This window comes from Lissotriton vulgaris, unplaced genomic scaffold, assembly GCF_964263255.1.
Source record: "Lissotriton vulgaris unplaced genomic scaffold, aLisVul1.2 SCAFFOLD_1316, whole genome shotgun sequence".
NCBI lineage: Eukaryota > Metazoa > Chordata > Amphibia > Caudata > Salamandridae > Lissotriton > Lissotriton vulgaris.
In genome coordinates, this window is record NW_028253720.1 from 44,447 (window position 1) to 61,606 (window position 17,160).

Here is a 17,160-nt window from a genome sequence, read left to right on the forward strand (position 1 = left end):
CAGGCCTTATAGTCCACGCTGCTTTAGGGATATCTCCTGTGAGGGCATATCTGCTTGAGCAGATATGCCGATGCAATATCCTTGTCTATTCTGGGATATTGCAAGTGACCAGGGAAGCTCTATAGTAAGTACATTGGCTGCACACTTGTCATTACGAGTTCCACACCTCCATGAAGGTTTCACTGAAATATGGGATATTTGGTACCAAACATCTCAGCATAATAAACCTGTGCCAATTGCAGTGCCCGATTTATTACAAATTGCACACAGAGTGCCCCCTAGAGGGGTCCCCTAAGATCTACCAATCCTTAGTGTGATCATCGACTGTCCTGAGCCAGCCTGCTACCACCAGACAGTGTTCTGTCCTCATGGGGAGAGTGCCTGTGCACTCTGAGGTCGATAACAATGCCTTTCCTGGCTGGAGGTGTTCACTCTCCCTTGGTCAGGAAGAGCTATCTGTGGCATGGATTTTCAAAGGACTTGCCACCTTTGTAATGCGATCCCAGCCTCTCCTGTTAGAGGGAGCAAGCGATCTTCCTGACCTCACCCCCTTTTTGGCCGAGGACAGGTGGAAAACCTTAGATAAAATAGGAGGTGTGCCCCCGTCCCCTCTGCCAACTCCACCCCTCAGGTGCTGGAGGCGAGGTGAAGTACACTTTGTAGTGCCCACCGTCTTGAAGATGGTGGGACTTATTCAATCAGGGCTAGGACTATGTCCCCTTCCCACTGGAGGTGGGCATGATAAGAGGGTGTAGACACCCCGGGAAAGTGGCCCATTGGCCACTACCTTTTACTCCTTTGTAACACCCTCAAATCAAGATTTTAGGTGGCATCCTCAGACCCTGAATTTCAGTTCCTGGCGACCTAAGAAGAGCCGTGCACAGCAGCCTTCTCTGCTGGTGAGGCTCTGTAGATAACTATAATAATAAAAATAAGTCCACTTATAAAGCGCAATGGTTACACTTATGCCAGTGTGTCCCCGCGCTGCGGTAGAGTTAGTCAAGAATCAGATGCCCACTACCCTCACCCTACTAAACTTGGGGAAAGAGAAACGTTTTTAGTTTTTTCCTGAAGCATCTCTCCTGGGCCTCCATCCGGAGCTCCATCGGGAGAGCATTCCAGAGCTTGGCCGCCAATAGGCGGAAGGACCGACCTGCTATCCTGGCTTTCTTAATGTTGGGTACGCACACCAGTCCTACCCCACCTGACCTCAGCTGACGTGTGGGGACATAGGGGGTCAGGAGATCCGACAGATACTGAGGGGCCCTTCCCTGCAGGATCCGATGACAGACACAAAGTGCCTTGAAAGTGACTATTTCTTTAATCGGGAGCCAGTGTAACTCGGCCAGGGTTTCCCTAGCCGATGCTCTTCTCGGACGCCTCAAAATAAGGCGGGCTGCCGCATTCTGCACTCCCTGCAGACGGAGCATACACTTGGTTGTTGCGCCTAGATAAAGGATGTTACCATAGTCCAGGCGTGACGTCACCGGGGCATGAACCAGAGTCTTCCTAGCCGCCACAGGGAGTAGGTCCAAGGTTTTACTTTACGCAGGACCTTCAGGATCTCAAAACAGGTGCCTGCCACCCGTCTGGTTTGATAGTCTTAGGAAAGACTGAGATCTAACCAAACTCCCAAGTTCTTTGCCTGCACACAGGGCGTAGGTGACCCCCCAAGTCCTGGGGCCACCATGCCGATGACAACACAGTTGGGCCTTACCCACCACAAGCACCTGTGTCTTGTTGCTATTCAACTTCAGGCAGTTCTTAGCCATCCATGCAGCCAATTCTTGCATGCATGCCATGAAGTGGGAGGCAGCCGACTCCTGTGCCTGGGTCAGGGAGACCACCAGGTGCGTTTAATCAGCATAGGATACGACCCTGATCCGGAACCCCTCAGCAGTCTCCGCTACGGGAGCTACATAGAGATTAAACGGGGTCGGGCTCAGGGTTGAGCCCTGCAGCACTCCCTGGTTCAGCATGATGACCCTGGAGTAGTGTTTGCCCTGTCTCACCTGGAAGCAGTGACCCGACAGGAAAGATTTTAGGCAATTCAGGGCATTGCCAGACACCCCACCCTTCCTCAGACACTACCAACGTGTGATGGGCTACAGTGTCAAAGGCGGCACTTAGATCCAACAGGATTAAGGCCACCGTTTGACCTGCATCCACAAATTGCCTGATGGATTCAGTGGCAAGAAGCAGCGCGGAATCTGTCGAGTACCCAGCTCGAAAGCCGGACATGGTCCCAGCCCTACTGGCCTGTCTGCATTCCTGGATGATCCTGAACCAAAAGTCAACTCGTCTTGCAGCCCAGCGACCTCCAGAACCTTGGGAGGACTGCCTGCCTTCGATCAAGACCAAGGTCTCCAGAGAAAAGCAGACCTATTCGCAAAGCAACCCTCTTCAAAGTAAAGTCTCTGTGACCTGAAGAACTGCGCAGCCTGCCCCCCTGGTTTTACCTCTGCACCCAATGCCACCTGCCCGAGTCCACGCGGCCCACCGGATCAGCAAGGTTCCCCTGCTCTCAAGAGCCCAACTCCACTATGAGCTGACCTCTCCTGGACTCCTAGAAGTTGACTGCAGCTTCTGCAAGAAGACCCCTCAACCGCGACGTGCACTGGTTAGCCATTTCTTTCACCAAAAGGCACCCCTTCACCCATCCATCGTGGGCCTTGGTGAAGAGGACAAAAGGTGTCCATACGTCCCTGAGCATCATAACTTACCTCAATGGCTGTTTGTTTCCTTCGATCGGCCTCCTGGCTGGAGCCTGCAGCCCTTTTCAGATTTGGCCTGCCTCCATTGCTTTTCATTGGGCACCCAATGCTGTGTTGGCACCCTGCATCCAGCCGCCCCTGTGCCGCTAGTGTTGTAGTATTGGTGCTGCCTTGGCCCCTGCTCAGTGTTAGCCTCAGCCCCGGAGACTGTTCCTCCAGGCCGCTGCTTCTTACCTGTAAGCAGCCTCTGTCCGATTGCCCCAGTCACCTTTAATTTGTTTTCACTGGCTGACTTGACCTTTCACCATGTACCCGCCCACTCCTTTGTCGCTTGTGGTGCACTGTTGGTGCTGAACTCAACCTTGCCCTGTACTGACCTTAACTTCCGAAGACTGGTCTTTTAAATGAATGTTCCATATACGTATGTTTAATGTTTTTTCCTCCCATTGCTTAACATTGTAAAGTCTGAAAATTGCAGTGTGTCCACTTTTTATATTGAAAATGTATTTCTATTGCGAAAAGTATTTACCTAAGAAAAGTTCTGTAAAATAAATCCAACCAAGTGTCATTTTTATGAATTGGTCTCAGATTTAAGCATTGAGTGTGTGTCTCTTTTATTGCCACTGTGTGTACAACAAATGCTTACAACTACCCTCGGATAAGCCTAACTGCTCTTTCACATTACTACAAAAGAGAGCATTAGTATTATCTACTTGAGCCTCTGTAAAGCCTTTGGGGATCCACTGGATTCTCTGCTCACTCTACCTCTTTTTGGTATAGTATATAGAGAGCCAGCTTCCTACACTGGTGTCTCAGCGGTAGGGTACACGACACACTCTACCTCTTTTTGGTATAGTATATAGAGAGCCAGCTTCCTACACTGGGGCGCAGCGGGAGGGTACACGGCACACTCTACCTCTTTTTGGTATAGTATATAGAGAGCCAGCTTCCGACACTGGTGGCACAGGGGTAGGGTACACGACACACTCTACCTCTTTTTGGTATAGTAGATAGAGAGCCAGCTTCCTACACTGGTGGCGCAGCGGTGGGGTACACGACACACTCTGCCTCTTTTTAGTATAGTATAGAGAGAGCCAGCTTCCTACACTGGTGGCGCAGCGGTAGGGTACACGACACACTCTACCTCTTTTTGGTATAGTATATAGAGAGCCAGCTTCCTACACTGGTGGCGCAGCGGTGGGGTACACAACACACTCTACCTCTTTTTGGTATAGAATAGAGAGAGCCAGCTTCCTACACTGGTGGCGCAGCGGTAGGGTACACGACTTTGCGTTTGCTGGACCACTCTGACAACAAGTGACAAGATTCAATCCAGAAATTTCCTTTCGTTAAATTGTAGTTTTGCAAATTGACTATTTTTCCAAATTTTGAAAATGTTATGGCCCTGGTTCGGTCCCCTTGAGTACATCTGTTTCAAAAGTCAAACTCTTGCTGTAGTTTGGAAACCAGTATTAGGGATTTTTCCTTTGCAAAAAAGTTCCCATCTTTGTAAAGACAATGAGTGCTAGAAGTAGTCACTTAGAAGAGCTGACCTCGGACCTGGGGAACTGGGTTCGAGTCTCGGTAATGTCGCTAAAACATCCTGTGATTCTGGGCAAATCACTTAATCTCCCTGTGCCTAACAAAAATGAATGTGTGTCCTTATGTAACGTAACTGGTGCTATGTAAAGCGCTCTGATAACCTATTCGGTTCAAGTTCGCGCTATATAAAACTCTTAAAAAAAAAAAAAAGGAAATTGACCTCACACCTTATGTCTTTAAGTATAAAATAGCTCAGAGGCTTGGGTAAAACCTATAGGCTCAGGACTGGGTCAAACCCGACCAAAGCAAAGCTCCAGGATCTTTTGGCAGAATATGACCAAAAGCATCCAGAGGATGACTCTGATCTAGCAGATCAAAATACTGACAGTGGGAGTGACCGTGAGACACCCCAAGACAAAGAAGCCTCTTCAGACGAAGAGCGTGCTCTGCAAAGACTAGCCAGGAGGGCAGCTCTAGAAGCCCAACTCCTAGCTACAGAAGAGAGAGAAAGGAGTTTGGCCGAGGACCCATCTTTGGTGGCATCACAATCATAAATATGGAGAAAGTAGATTCATTTGACCTTAAAAAACCCAAAGGGATTATTTATGTGATGATATCACCAAGTGGTTCATTGCTTTTGAACAGGCCTGTCTTAGCAGGCAGGTCCACAGGAAGCCGTAGAGTGCTATCCTGTGGGAAATGTTCTCAGAAAACTGCAGGGATAGACTCCTGACACTCGGTGAGAAAGAGGCTGAATCCTATGACCTCATGAAGGGTCCCCTAAGTGAGGGCTTTGGATTTAGTACGGAGTATAGCACCAGTTTCAGAGAGGCTCGAAAAACCCACTGTCTGCAATAAGAGGCAATGCCCAAAAAGGCACGCACCTCTCTCTGTGTATATCGTACAGACATTTGCGCAATTGCTTGAATTCGTTCTGGGGTCAATCGCCGTCCCTCCTTCGACAAAAGATGACCTAAATAGGTATCCTCTTGGCAACAATATTGTAATTTAGAGGGCGAAACCTTGTGATGAAACTCAGACAAGTGACGTAACAGAGAAATAGTAACTTGTTTACAAATTTCTTCAGAATCCGCAGTAACCAATAGATCATCTACGTATTGAATAAGGGTGGCACCTGGAGGCAAAGTAAAAGCGTCAAGCTGAGTTTTCAAAGGCTGACTATAAATGGATGGACTTTCACAATAGCCTTGAGGTGCACGCTTGAATTGAAAGCTTCGGCCTCCTAAAGAGAAACCAAAAATATCCCTACTTTCCTCAGCAATGGGAATGCTAAAGAAAGCGTTCTTAACGTCAATGACCGAAAACCAGGCAGACGAAGCAGGTATCATTGTCAATAAAGCAGTGATATCTGGGACGACAGGAAACTGTGGTACAACAATCTTATTGACCTCCCGAAGATCGATCACAAAACGATAAACAGGTGGCTGGGAAGAGTCAGTACGTTTAAGAACAGGCAAGACAGGACTATTGCATACATTTCCCCTAGTCTATTCAACCACACCTTTCTCAACTAGATCAGAAATAATAGCAACAGTGCTCTCTCACCATCACTCGAAATCTTATACTGGGGTATGCGAGGTAGCTTAACATTAGACTTGAGGGTGAAATGTAGGGTGGGATCTGCAAGAGACCAACATCATTGGGACCTGTAGCCCAAAGATCAGCGGGCAAGGAACATAATTCAGAAGGGAGTTGGTCTCTAGACAAATATGTTGAGAGATCAATCTCTTACCTAAAGTAAGATGCACGCCAGAAGGGTAACAATGTAGTGTCGCATACAGTCTTTTCAACAAGTCCAAACCCAACAGATTTTCACCACAACCAGTCGTCAAAATAAGTGGTGCCTCTAAGTCATAAGGACCTATCGAAATGGGCAAAGGACAAGAAACTGGGTACCGAACTGGGGCGCCAGAAAATCCTACAGAAACATTTGTTAAGTCAGACAAAGGTGCACCAGGGAGTTTGGAGTGGATGATAGAACTCTTCGTTGCACCAGTGTCCAATAGAAATGGCTCTGACACACCAAGCGCAACGACTTCAACATAAGGCGCATTTTGGTCCACTGGAACTGAAATGACTCCCTCACTTTATCTATGGCTGTCCTAGCTAGAATTAAAATACGGAGTCTCATCCTCCATACAATAATCGTCATTATAATAGTGTGCAGACTGAGTATTTTGCTGATCAAAACAATTCATGGAATTTTGGGGCGGAAAGGAACGTTGCTCCTGGGACATTGTACCTCGCCCCCTCCCCCTTGGGGTCGACTGAAAACCACCTCGGCCTCGTGGCCCAGGCGTACCACCAGCACGCTGCAATAAAACTGGGCAATTATTCTTAAAGTGACCTTCTTCTTTACAATAGGCGCATTGATTAGTGCCCAGTGGAGGTCGTGGAACAAAGGCTCAGGTTTCTGAAACTGGGGAGTCGGCTGAAACTGACGCTGAGCAGGGCGAGGGGGATAAGCCTGTTGCAAGAGTACTTTCATTTTTAAATCTTTAGTCTTTTTATCCAATTTATCCTTTTCCTCCTTATCCCTATTCTCGTAATATTGAGCAGTAGCCAATATCTGGGCTGAAGAAGAAACGGCCCACGAACTTTCAGAATCCTTTAATTTATTAGAGAGTTCAGGATGTAAATGAAATACAAATTTATCCACAAATAGTCGCTGCCCACCTTCTGTGCTCATATCTTGACCACTGTGATCAAGAAACGTTTCCTCAAACTGAGTAAAGAAGTCGGAGACACTCTCTCTTCTGTTTACAGGCAGCTAACTTATCCCAATTAACGCGCAGAGCGGGCATCATAGTTTTCATTAAAGTGATTATCCTACCAGGAAGTTCTGTAATTAGATTATCAGGTTTGGAACCACCCACTTGGAGTCTATCGGCGGCAACTAAAGCAGGCCAATCTCCTCCTAATTCCTGGACATGGTCCTCTTTCCAAATTCTAGCCCACAATGGTTGCGGAACTACATTTCCCATCAGCATATCTATGTCAGCCAAATTCATAACACACGCATCAACAGTCTGAGACAGTTCTTTGTAATAACCAGCAGGGTTCTTACGGGGGTCAGGTAAGGACTGTTTAAGGGTCAGCACCTCAGATCTCTTCCAAGGTACATGTACCCATACACGTTGAAAATGAGCGGGAATAGCAGGATTTCCTCCCGCAGGTGCAACCTCGTCCCTCCAAACTGGGGGAACCTCTCTCATAGGATAGTGTTTCAGTTTCCGTCTAATGGAAAGATCGGGTTCAGGTAAAGACCGAGAAGTGAGCATGGACCTAAGGGCGACAAGTGTCTTTACAGCATTTGCAACTTCAGGACCCACAATTATTCCTTTATCGAAGTCAGCCTGAATATCTAGCAGATCCTGGGGAGCTAATCCCAATCCCGTATCCTCCCACTTTTGGCTAAGAATGATGCACATGGCATCAAAAACATGTCTTTGTGTTGGCGCATTCCACTGTGAAAAAGTGTCCATGATATCTTGTACACTATACTCAGGATCATTCATGATCCACTTACGAGCAAGAACATCTAACACATTTTGTTCGTCAGGACCCGGGAGTTGACTACGGGCCTGCCTCCGAGGAGGAACAGGAGTCGAGCTCAATGACCCAAAGAAAGGGGACAAGAACCCAGAAACGGTATCAACCATCCGTTTACGAACTGAGGGGGAGTTGGATATAAGGACAGGGGACAAGGTATTAGGCGGAGCACAAGAGGGGGCAGAAGAAGGGGTAACAGGTATAAAGGGGGTCGAAGGTAAAGGAGCCAGTGGCAAAGGAGGTGGCGGGATAGGCATAACTTGAAGGGGCTGTGGTGGAGGTGCAGGGACTGGTTGAGGAACAACAGTTGGCTGAGCAACAGGTGGCGGTGCGGGTGGTATTAACAAGGTTGCATTAGCACCTTGTGCATAGGGCGGGGGTAATCTCAACAAATGGGACATTAAAGGATCCTTTTCGGGGTCAATATCTTTGTCCGGAGGGGAAGTTGGCAACACCGGATAACACTTATCCACAGCCATACGATGTTGTCTATCTAAAACCTCAATCACATGATCAGTCTCATTGTCAGTAAACTGCTGGGCAGCCTGTATGACAGTCATGCCCTTTTCCTTTCTATCTCTCTTTGCCTGTTTAATTTCTTTTTGTTTGGCTTCCTTGCGCCAGCGGCGAAAAGAGTCAAACATAGACGGCCGGGCTTTTCTTTTAAACAATGTAGCTTCAAAATTATCTAGAATGTCAGGTTCAAAACTACCATTTTGTGGCTACTGCAGAACACCATCTTTCCTAGTATAGCGGACCCACACTTCATTAAAGGTGATGGGGCCGACACCATGTTTAGAATAGAGCTCATAGGTGGGAGTTCCAGCCGGAGGAATGGGACAAGAGTCCTCCAGTTGGGATCCCTATCACAATCACAACAGCACCAAAGTCTGAACTTACTGAAACCATGCATCGTTATTTCACTGGCCTCTTTTCAAAACATTAAGGGGTTAATCAAGCAACACAGCACAAACGTACTCACCCTTTGGCTTCGGTTATTGCAATAGTCGAATCAAAACCCAAAAACAAAAAAAGTGGGAGCTACCCACTAGTACTTAACCAAATGTCTCCTTACGCCAACAGAGGTCCGTTCTAACGTCTCGAGATACCAGTTGTCACCAAGGGACCAAGACAGGGCGGCAGTCAGGGCAGCAGTTGCCAGCAGCCGTTGGAACGGAGAAGCCGCGCTTCAAAAGACCATCGGTCCACTTTCGACATACAGGGGTCGCTGATGTGGGGTGCCTCCTCCGGAATTTTCCTGCGGGGCTCCTCTCGATCCTCGGGCTCAACCACTACCTCTGAAGCCGCCCAATGTTGGGCGCCAATTGAAGAACCGGGCCTGGCGGCGCAGGGCACGCCTTAATCTCCGAGTTCACCTGTCTTGTTGTACAGAGACACGGAACACTCTGTTGTCGTAGGAAACCGAATTTATTAGTTGCAGCTAGGCACAGTTGTCCTAGAAGTACACCAAGTATGTTCTCAGGAGACTGCCACTTTACTCCGTGGCTCACAAGCTTTTATAGTGAAAATGCAGTTGTACAAATATATACCCAATGCACGAAGTTACAGCCAGTCATAAGAGTTAGAAAACAAAGTGTTGTGCAACCTCAATGTTCTCTGCTTACATGTTTGTGTGTTATTCGGCCCCTCAAGTTAATCAGTCTGGAATGAAAAGACATGTCTTGTATGCTTCAAAGGAAAGGTTGTAAAATAGGAAAACAAGAGGAGATAATAGCAAAAGGTCAATAGATAAGATACGGCAAGAGAAGAATGTTAAAGGCTTAACAGATAGTTGGTACAAGGATTAGTTAGGCAGGGCGTTGTGTGGGCTTGGTTTCGGACAAGGACAGAGGGGGTCTTGCGACACGTTGCAGTCCAAATGGCAGAGACAATTCGTTCATCGAGCGGCCTGTGTAAAGGCAACACAAAATGGCGGTGAATGTAAGATGGAGTCGAATTTAGAGAACCTCACCTGACCCCAGGCTACCCCCCAGGCCGCACGGCTCCTCCGCTGTGACCGCGTCTCTGCCCCCGGCGCCGCAGGTTCGCCCCTGACCTTGGTGTCCCCCTGCTGCTACCTTCACCTTCTTTCTGCTGCTGCCCACACTTGTGACTTGTGCTTTTTTTCTGGACTTCTGCATTTTTCGGTATTTCTCGTAGTTGCTGTTGTGTGACCTCTGTGGTGCCCCCCCTCTCCCTGCTTCCCACCGCTGCTCCCTCGTGGCCAGCCCCTTTTCTTTTGTACCCCCTGCCCATTGGCCGCCCCGCTCCTGCCTCCCAGCTGCTCCTCCCTCCCACTTCGTCTCATATGGAGGCCGCACGGCGGCCGCGCCAAAGGCGTGCCAAAGGCAAGCCCATTTGCGCCCATCCACGCCTGGACCGCGCCCAGCACCAGGACCCCTGGCCCTCGACGATGCCTGCCCACCTGACGGACTTACGGCGCCGCAACCATCCACGCACTCAACGCCGGCCGGAACCCTGCCTGCTACCGAGCCATCCCGAAACGCACCCACGGACCCTTCACCTGCCAAGCCTGCAAATTCACCTGCCTCCAAACCTGCACCGTACCCGCCAAGTCAGCTACCAGCAACAATCACCTCAAGTGCATCCTGCTCAACACCCACTCCGTCCACAGGCACGCCGTCGAACTCTGGGACCTCCTGCACACAACATCACCAGACGTCGCCTTCCTCACAGAAACCTGGATGAACGCCTCCTCAGCCCCGACATCGCCATAGCCATCCCGGATGGCTACAAGATCACCCGGAGGGACTGCGTCAGCCAAACCGGAGGAGGCATCACCATCGTCCACAGAAACACCATCCAAATCACGACCAACTCCGACGACACCCTCACCGCCGCAGAGCACCTTCACTTCCAGATACACACCGACCCCAAGACCACCCTCAGGGGCACTCTCATCTACAGACCCCCGGGACCACGCATACAATTCAGCCAAGCCATCGCAGACTTCATCAGCCCGCACGCCCTAACCTCCTCAGACTACATCCTCCTAGGCGACCTCAACTTCCACCTGGAGAACAACAATGACACCAACACCGCCGCCCTGCTGGACAACCTCGCCAACCTCGGACTCAAGCAACTGGTGAACAACCCCACCCACTACGCTGACCACTCGCTTGACCCCATTTTCTCCTCCAGCAAGCACATCTCCTTCAGCCACTCCACCGGACTACACTGGACAGATCAGAGCTGCGTCCACTTCAACTTCAGGAGAACCACGACCCACCACCACCCGCAACAGGTTCCCTGCAGAAGCTGGCGCAAGATCACCACCGACCAGCTCACCACCTCCCTCAGCCAGAACCCTCCCACCAACACGACGGACCCCAACGAAGCAGCCCGCAACCTCACGCAGTGGCTCACCAACTGCGCCGATGACCTCGCACCACTGAAGAACCCTCCCAGCAGACCCGGCAGCAAGAAAGCCTCATGGTTTACCAACGACCTCAAAAACTCCAAGAAAACCTGCCCCACCCTCAAGAAAGCTTGGCGCCACGACCAGACAACAAAAAACATGACAGCCCTCAAGAACGCCACCCGCAAACACCACCAGCTGATCCGCACCACCAAAAGGACAATATTCAAAGAACGACAGGACAACAACACCCACAACAGCAAGGAACTCTTCAGCATCGTTAAAGAGCTCTCCAACCCCAGCACCTGCAACAACGACATCAAACCATCGCAAGACCTCTGCGGCTCACATCGCCCCCCACCACCACCCTATGCACCTGGACATCTGTCAGCACCGAAGACACCACCCGAACGTTGAACACCATCCACTCCGGCTCCCCAACCGACCTCTGGCCACACCACATCTTCAACAAAGCTGACTCCATCATCTTACCCCAACTCCGGGACATCATCAACAGCTCCTTCGCATATGCCACCTTACCGGAGAGCCGGAAACATGCCGAGCTCAGCGCCCTCCTGAAGAAACCCACCACGGACCCCACGGACCTCAAGAACTTCCGCCCCATCTCGCTCCTCCCGTTTCCGGCCAAAGTCATCGAGAAGACCGTCAACAAACAACTCTCCACCTTCCTCGAGACAAACGGATCCCTCGACTCCTCGCAGTCCGGTTTCCGAGCAAACCACAGCACCGAGACCGCCCTCATCGCAGATACCGACGACATCAGGTCCTTGCTCGACAACGGGGAAACAGCTGCCCTCATCCTCCTGGACCTCTCAGCAGCCTTCGACACCGTGTGCCACCGCACCCTAATACAGCGCCTCAGCAACACCGGAATCCAAGGAAAGGCCTTGGAGTGGATCATCTCGTTCCTTGCCGGAAGAACACAGAGAGTCCGTCTCCCCCGTTCCGATCCGCGGCCACCGAAGTCATCTGCGGCGTACCGCAAGGATCCTCGCTCAGCCCCACCCTCTTCAACGTCTACATGAGCCCCCTCGCAGCCATTGCACGCCAGCACAACCTAAACATCATCTCCAACGCTGACGACACCCAGCTGATCCTCTCCCTCACCAACGACCCCGCCACCGCCAGAGCCAGCCTCCAGGAAGGAATGAAAGACGTTGTGGAATGGATGAAGCTCAGCCATCTGAAACTGTACTCAGACAAGACGGAAGTCCTCATCCTGGGACCATCCCCCTCTGCCTGGGACGATTCCTGGTGGCCCCCTGCCCTGGGCACCGCCCCCAAGCCAACGGACCATGCACGCAACCTGGGCTTCTTCTTGGACTTCTCCCTCACGATGACCAAGCAAGTCAACGCCGTCTCGTCATCCTGTTTCAACACCCTGCGCATGCTTCGAAAAATCTTCCGGTGGATCCCCACCGAAACCAGGAAGACGGTCACCCAGGCCCTCGTCACCAGCCGACTGGACTACGGGAACACCCTCTACGCTGGAACCACAGCCAAACTCCAGAAAAGACTCCAGCGCATACAGAACGCCTCTGCACGACCCATCCTGGACATCCCCCGTCACAGCCACATCTCTCCCCATCTGAAAGACCTGCACTGGCTCCCCGTCAGCAAGAGGATCACGTTCAGACTCCTCACCCATGCACACAAGGCTCTCCACGACATGGGCCCCAAATACCTCAACAGCCGCCTCACATTCTACACACCCACTCGCCAGCTCCAATCCCCCAGCTTCGCCCTCGCCACCGTCCCACGCATTCGCAAAGCCACCGCCGGAGGAAGATCCTTCTCCTACCTGGCGGCCAATACCTGGAACACCCTCCCCACCCACCTACGGCTGACCCAGGACCATCTCTCCTTCAGGAAACAACTCAAGACCTGGCTCTTTGAGCAGTAGCGACCCCCGCCCCCCCCTCCTCCCCTCGAGACCCTTACGGGTGAGTAGCGCGCTTTACAAATCTGTTGATTGATTGATTGAACAAGCATGCATTATGTGACCAAACAAGGGGGCACGAGATACACTTTGCTATCCCTACAAGCTCACCAAATTTGGAATTGGGCGATTCAACATCAGATCACAGCAGTCCATGTTCCGGGGTTGTCCAACCTTCTAGCGGACTCCCTGAGCAGGTCGGTCTCGTCAATCCACTAGTGGGACCTTCATCAGCCGACGCTGGACCGCATCTTTCAGCTTTGCAGACACCCCAACCTGGATTTATTGGTGACCAACCTGAACCGCAAATGTCCATTCTATGCAAGTTGGCTTCCCCACTCAGAATCGTGCAGAAATGCGTTTTTGATGAACTGGTCAAAAATATATGCTCACGCTTTTCCACTGATTCCCCTAGTCGCAAGGGTACTTTGGAAAATGCAGAAAGAACCCTGCGGCATTCTTCTCATAGCCCCCAGATGACCTCGCCAGTTCTGGTTTACGGAGCTCCTCCTTTTGTCGGAGTGCAATCCAATTTGGCTGTTCCCAATTTTGACTCTTCTTACTATGAAACATGGCCTGATCTGCCATCCGAATCCAACTGGTGCCTGAGCACTATGAGTTTGCTAATTTGATTATTCCTCCGGACTGCAGGGAGGTCCTCACTAACGCTAGAGCACCCTCCACTATCAAAACCTACAAACTCAAGAGGAAACGGTTCTATCTTTGGTGTGAGGCTTCAAATTCAAATTCTTCAGTTTAACTCTGAGAAGACAGAGATTCTACACTGTGCAGTAGGTAGAATCCCTCCTAAACTTCCGCTTGAATTTTGGCCAACATCCCCTGCTACTCCATTGGCTCCCAGTAGCGTGGTACATAATCTGGGAGTTATGGTTGACAACAAATTGACATTAGAAAACTGTCAACAAAACAGCTGGAAGTTGTTTTACTCTGATCAGAGCATTTCAGAAAATCCTTCCGATGTTCTCTTAACAGAATGGAGTTCTGATAGTTCGGAGCACCATCCTCAGTAAGCTGGACTATTGTGATGCCCTGTTACTAGAATCCCCGCAATATCTGATTGAGAGATTACAGAGAGTACAGACCATGGTGGCCAAAATGGTACTAGTGCAACCACGCCACTCCTCCGCCTCCCGGGCACTCTCAGGTTTACACTGGCTGCCAGTCTCGCAGAGGATACGATTTAAGGCACTATGTATAGTATTTAAGGCTCCACATGGTCACTGGCCCAAATCTCTGCAGAAGAAACTGACATGTCCCTTCACCAGCACTGCGCTCCTCATCGGCTAATCTGGTGAGGTTACCTAAAGTTAGGAAAGTCAAATCAGGAGGTAGGGCCTTCAGTGCGGCAGTGTCCCGCCTTTGGAATACTCTTCCATTTGATACGATACAAATGGACAACATCCTGCAGTTTAGAAAAAGGTTAAAAACCTGGCTCTACTCTCGAGTATGCTCCTTGGCATCCTGCTAACTCCTTCCAGGCAGGGGACACAGTCTCTCGGCCCTAAGCTAGTCGCCTGTATCACAGCGCCAGGTTACCGGTAGGGTGTCAGTTGCTAACTTAAATAAATAAATGTTCACCCTGTTCACTCTACGCCAATTAGCAAAATCCGGCCTCTCTCACTCGACCCTGAAGGTTTTTCTGGATGCAGTTTCCAGAGTCCAGCACAATGGCTCCAATTCTCTTTATTCTTCAAGAATTATTCAACAATTTTTCAAAGGCTTATTTCAGATGTTCCCTCCAATTCGACGCCCGCCTCCTCCTTGGCATCTGAACATTGTGTTGGCACAACTCATGAAGTCCCCATTTGAGCCCATTGGTAGGGCTGATCTTAAATTCATCTCCTGGAAGACATCACTGCTTTTAGTTCTTACTTCAAGTCTGCGAGATACAGGCTTTTACTATCAAACCACCTTTTCTTCAATTCACCAAAGACGCTGTGGTGCTCTGCACTAATCCGACCTTAATTCCTAAAGTTCCATCTGATTGCCACCTGAATGAGCATGTCATCTTAAAGACGTTTTCCCCTAATACACAGTTGCCAGCAGAAAAGACTTTTCATTCTCTAGATGTTAAGAGATGTTTGACATTTTATTTGCAAAGAACAACCAGTATCCGTAAAAATGATCAGCTCTTCATAGCATACGGCAGGATGCGTAAAGAACCTACAGTTGCTAAACAGACTATTGCACGTTGGATATCTAGAGCAATTTCCTTTTGCAATCAGCAAGCAGGCAAGACACTTCAAGCAACAAATTAAAGCGCACTCTACTAGAGCAGTCTCCTCTTCTACTTCTCTCTTTGCTGGTGTGCCTCTTCATCAGATTTGCAGAGCTGCGACCAAGCACTACTGTCTGGAAGCTGCCAACAATGCTGACACAGCTGTTGGGCAAGCAGTGCTACGTAATCTTTTTAAGTAAGGTGAGCCTCTGTTTCTTACCTCCTCCTGCACACACTGTATATATTTCTGCTTTTGGAGATGTGCCCATGTTTACTGCTATACTGTAATATACGTATATGTATTCTCTCGTACTCTGTTTACAATGTACTTATGGCTTACTATGCACAGTTCTCAAATTACTGCTATCTACTCTGATTCAAGCATGTGAATCTATGAAAGATACCCCAATACTGGAGAAGAACATACGTTACTTACCTGAAAACTGTGCTTCTCCAGTATTGATATCTTTAATAGATTCACATGTGACTCACCCACCTCCCCTCAGAGGCTCCCCTCCTCTCCTTGGCTCTTATGCCACACTTGTGCTAAAGAATTGGAGAGCCTGAGCCTCTGAGGAGAAGGTTCCAGAGGGTGCTGTCGCCTGATTGGCTGGAGTTTGGACCATATCTAATGACGTGGACATGACTGTTGCCCTCACTCTGTCTGTTGCCCTCACTCTGTCTGTTGCCCTCACTTTGTCTGTTGCCCTTACTCTGTCTGTCGCCCTCACTCTATCTGTCGCCCTCACTCTGTCTGTCACCGTCTGTCGCCCTCACTCTGTCTGTCGCCGTCTGTCTGTCGCCCTCACTCTGTTGCCCTCACTCTGTCTGTCTGTCTGTCGCCCTCACTCTGTCTGTCTGTCTGTCGCCCTCACTCTGTCTGTCTGTCTCCCTCACTCTGTCTGTCTGTCTCCCTCACTCTGTCTGTCACCCTCACTCTGTCTGTCGCTGTCTGTCGCTGTCTGTCTGTCTGTCGCCCTCACTCTGTCACCGTCACTCTGTCTGTCGCCCTCTATCTGTCTGTCGCCCTCTATCTGTCTGTCGCCCTCACTCTGTCTGTCTGTCAGTCACCCTCACTCTGTCTGTCTGTCTGTCGCCCTCACTCTGCCTGTCTGTCTGTCGCCCTCACTCTGCCTGTCTGTCTGTCGCCCTCACTCTGTATGTCTGTCTGTCGCCCTCACTCTGCCTGTCTGTCGCCCTCACTCTGTCTGTCTGTCACCCTCACTCTGTCTGTCTGTCACCCTCACTCTGTCTGTCGCCCTACCACAGCATCACTCAGGGGCACCACAACATCACTATGCACTACCACAGCATCACTCAGGGACACCAAAACATCACTATGTGCTACCACAGCATCACTGAACGCCACAGCATCACTCAGCGCCACCAAAACATCACTCAGCGCCACCACAGCAGCAATCTGTGCAACAATTCAACAACAACTAGTTCAAATATGTTCTCTCAATGTTTGAAGCTTTATTACAAATGTCACAAAAAGATGTTAATATTTCACTTCTGTTCTTGGGTTTTCGTCACAATAAAATACACTGAACATAATCTTCACAAAAGTTATTTACAAAGGTTTAAGCAAATGCCATTATAAATTACAATAACTTTTACTTAAGTATTAATTATTAAAAAAAATTAAAAGCCATTGTTATTTGTAATATCAATAATCTAAGTCACGTAAATACAACACATATTGCATTACAAATGCTATAGGTGTCACATTTGCGAAAGTTAAAACTATTGG